Raw genomic sequence first — 4,828 nt, forward strand, 5'->3', positions numbered from 1 at the left:
TCTAACATCTAGACACATAATGAGACTGCAAAACACCAAAGAAAAAGAGTTAATGAGTAGCCAAAGAGAGAAGAGAGATAGCCTCTAGGTCAACAGCGATGAGATTGACAGCTGACTTTTCAACAGCAAGAGATACCAGAAATCCGTGGAATAATATCTCTGATATGATGGAAAAACAAAACTAGAATTTATATCTAGAGAAAATCTTTTAAAATGGGACTAAAACAAAGACATTTTCAAACAAAAACTGAACAACTTTGTCAGAAACAGATCCTCATTTTAAAAATGCTAAAGCATTTCTTCAGGCAGGAGAAAAGAAATCCCAGATGGAAAGTCACAGAAGCAAGAAGGAATGAAAAGCAAGGAAGACAGTGAATATGTGGGTAAATCTAGGCAACAAATCTGACCAAACCATTAATGCCATGTGGTATTAAAAAACCAAAGTAGAATTAAAATACTTCACAACAATAGACTAGAAGAAGGATAATGATGTTTTAGCTTGCACTTCGGGAAAAGGGATAATGGCAATTAATTTTTAAATTTGACTAATTAAGTGAGTATGTTAACATTTCTGGAATAATGACCAAAATCATAGCAATAAAGTATAAAACTTCCAAAGAGATGATTAAGGTAAAATGAGAAAAATAACCAATCTCCCCAAAATGACTAGAAAAGACAAGGAAAAAAAAACAGAAAAGACAAAATGAATAAAAAGAAAAATCCAAATAATCATTAATTACCTAAAATCCCAATTACCAGGAAGAATATTTTTAATACAGGTAAGTACCATTTATGAGTTACATAAGTACTCAAAAGGATTTAAAGTAAAAGAATAGGAAAAGATAGGCAAATACTAACTAAATAAGAAAGATGAAGTAATTATATTAACATCAGAAAAATAGACTTTAATGCAAAAGGTATTATTAGGAATGAAGAAGGTCGGGCAGCTGGGTGGCTCAGTGGTTGAGCGCCTGCCTTTGGCTTAGGTTGTCATCCCAGGGTCCTAGGATAGAGTCCCGCATCAGTCTCCCTCAGAGAGCCTGCTTCTTCCTCTGCCTATGTCTCTGCCTCTCTCTGTGTGTCTCTCATGAATAAATAAATAGAAATCTTCAAAAATATAAAAATAAGGGAATGAAATCATCAATCAAATAAGGTCACTAAATAATGGGAAAAAAGCCCAACTCATCAAAAGATAAAACATTCTAAACCTGTATGCACCCAATAGCATAAACCAAAAACACTGGAGGAAAAACTGACAGAACTACAGGAGAAATTGATAAATTCACCATATAGTTGGGAATTTAACACACTTTTCTCAGTAATTGATAGATAACTTGGATGAAAAAAATCAGTAAGCATACATAAAATTTGACACAGTTAATAAGCTTGATCTGATGGGTCATTTATAGAACATGGCAGTCAGTATATTCTCAAGCATACATGAATCAATTTCATAAACACTTCAAAGATTTTTGTGTCCTATAGATCACATTCTCTAAGTACAATGCAAATAAATTATAAACCAGTAATGATAAAATAATGGGTAAACCCCATACATTTCCAAATTTAAAACTATTTCTAAATGACTCAAGGATCAAAAAAGAAGTCACAATGGAAATTACAAAATATTTAGAATTTAATACTAATGAAAATATTTCATATTGAAACTCGTGGGGTATTAAAGATAAGGAGATCAAGAAGGAAATTTATAGCCTAAATGGTTATACTACAAAGGATGAAGGATGAAACTAATAAGTTAAATATTCTATTTAAGTAATTTCAAAAACAGTAGAATGAAGGAAACAATAAAGATAAGAATAGATTAATGAAATAGAGAACATACATTATTGAGGATCAATAAACCCAAAGATTGATTATTTGAAAAGGCCAATAAGCTTGAATCTAATCATGGAGAAGCAATCAAGCAAATCCAAATTAAGTTTTCTATGACTGCTGTAACAAGTTACCACAAACTTAGTGGCTTAACACAATACAAATGTATTATTCTATAATTATGTAGGTCGGTAGTCCAATATGAATCTCATAGGGCTAAAACAAGGTGTTAGCAGGGCTGCATGCCTTTTTTGGAGGCTCTAGGGCAGATCCACTTTCTTGTTCACTTAAAAGAAAAAGTTGTGACAAAATTAATGCTGAAAGAAATAAAAGATTAATAAAACTGAAAGAATTCTAGTAAATTTGATGAAAAGATAAAAGAAGTAAGCACAAATAAATAATAATAGAAAAGAAGGTATAACTACAGATACTGTGGAGATTTTTTAAAATAATAAGGAGATATTATAAACAATTATATTCCAGGACATTTGAAAGTTTAAATGAATTGGACAAATTCCAAGAAAAAAAAGTATAGATTACCAAAACTGACTTGGGAAGAAATGGAAACTCTGAATAATTATAAAACCAATAAAGAATTTTTGTTTTAATAAAAACTGCCACAAAGGAAAAATCAACATTTATGGTTTTATAAACAAAATCTTTAAAAGAATTATTTCCAAATTCACACAAACTAATCCAGAATAATGAAAAAGCAACATTCCCCAACTCATTTCATTTAAATGAAGAACAAAATGAAGACTTGTCTTTAAAGATATTCAAAATCATTTTAAAGTTATTCATTGTTAAGACAATGAAATATTGGCCTGGGGATAAACAAAATGAATGGAAAATCAATAGGTAGAAGAGAGAGCCCAGAAATAGACCCACACATCTATCAACATATGAGTTATGACAAACATGGCATTGTAGATCAATGAGTAAAGGGTGGAGTCTTCAATAATTGCTGCTGGGACACTTGATTATGCACATGGGACAGGAGAATGAAACTTACATCACACCATATACTGAAGCCAGTTCCAGGTAAATTAAAGACATATAAAACTCCTTAGTAGGCAGAAGAAATTAATTTTTATAACTTTGTGACAGGGGAAAGACTTCTTAAACAAGACATAAAAGCTTACCATAAAGGAAAAGAATTATAAATTTAATTACTTTAAAATAAGAACTTTCATCAAAGCACATCATAAAGAGAATGAACAAACAAGCCATGAACTAGGAAAAGACATTTGCCATCCATAGTCAGAATTTACATAAAGAACTCCTACAAACCAAGAAGTAAAAGATGAAGCAATCCAACAGACAAAAGATTTAAAATAAGCACTTCACAGAAGAGGAAACCAGATGACTAATAAAAAATGTAATGACATCCAAACTCATTAGTATTCAGGAAATGCAAATTAAAACTATAATGTGTTACCACATTTACAAAATTAAAAAATCTATTCATATGAGGCAAAGATTGTGGAACAGTACAACACTGAATACAAATGGTCATCAAATATCTTTGATTCCTGGTCTTTAAGGAAATACATATATATATATACAGCTGGTGGTATAAATTGGTACAAGCCCTTTGAAAAATAATGTCACATCTATAGAAAAGTTAATAATGTGCATTCTCTTGAAGCAGCAACTCCACTCCTAGAGTATACGTAGAATATTCCTAACTCTAAGAAATCCTTCTACCTGCACCACAGAAGACCAACAAGATGCTCATAGCAGCGCTGCTTGTAATGGCAAAATCCAGAAACAACTATAAAGGTGGTCAACTGTAGAATGCATGAATAAACTGTGGGATAGCCATACAGTGGAGAAAACAAATGAATTAAAACTGCATGCACCTATACAGCTGTATCTCAGGAGCAAAATGCTGAATACTAAAAGCAACTCACAGAAGAACACAAAATTCCATTTTTATTAAGCTTAAAAATGCAAAAAGTGGATAATATTTATTTTTAGAAGCACAGTCATCTGGTTAAATAAACTCCCTTTGAGAAATGAGGTGAAGGGGGTAAGACTGAGGGGGTGTCACACAAAGATCTTCAAAAGTAATGGGAAAAAGTTACTTTTCTTACACTAGGTGGCAGGTGATGGGGAAAAAGAGAGGGAGTGACATTAGCTCATAGAGAGGAGTTTTACAAGTCAATTCTCACTGAAAGGAAGGAAGTGGGGAGACAGTGTTGGTAGGCAGACATGAGGGAATTAGGGAGAGACATAAAAAGGAAGTAAGGGAGATAGGAGAGTCTCAGAACAATGGTAAGTGAAGGAGGCAAGTTTTGGGGAGATCAGGGAAAGGAAAGGTCAATATTAACTACCCAATAAGGTCTTTAACATAATCCTTAATGATCAAACCAATCCTTAATGATCCCACCAAAGAGGTATTAGACCCATTTTTAGATAAGGCAACTGACATCCTAGGTTACTTTGCTGACTCTCTGCCAACTCTCAAATGCTCCAAGGATAAGAGACCTCTTAGATCTCTTTTCCACCTATGCTCACTTCTGGGTGATCTCACCCAATCCACAGCTTTAAGTGTCAGCTGTCCACTGAAGACCTTCACATTAGTATCTTCAGTCAGACCTCTCCTGGGAACTACTGTCTGGCAGTCCCAGCAACCTGATGAATCCCTACACTTGGATGTCTAACTGGCATCTCAAATATATATAATGTATCCATAAGAATACTTGCTATTTCTCAGGATAAGGTTGGACTTCTCTGAGTTTTCTCCCTCTCAGCAAATGGTGGCGTCCATTCACCTTGGTCTCAGATCAAAATCCTTGGGCCATCCTTGGTTCCTGGCTTCCACTATGCTCCACATTTAATCCCGGAGCAAATTCTGTGAGCTCTCCCTTCAAAATAAGGGAGATCTTTATTTTGAATAAAGATTCTTGAATTTAGCCACTTCCCACCCTTCACCACATCCTCCCTGATCTAAGGTCCTGTGATCTCTCACCTGGATATCAGCACATAACAA

The sequence above is a fragment of the Nyctereutes procyonoides genome, unplaced genomic scaffold (genome assembly GCF_905146905.1).
Source record: "Nyctereutes procyonoides isolate TBG_1078 unplaced genomic scaffold, NYPRO_anot_genome, whole genome shotgun sequence".
Classification (NCBI taxonomy): Eukaryota; Metazoa; Chordata; class Mammalia; order Carnivora; family Canidae; genus Nyctereutes; species Nyctereutes procyonoides.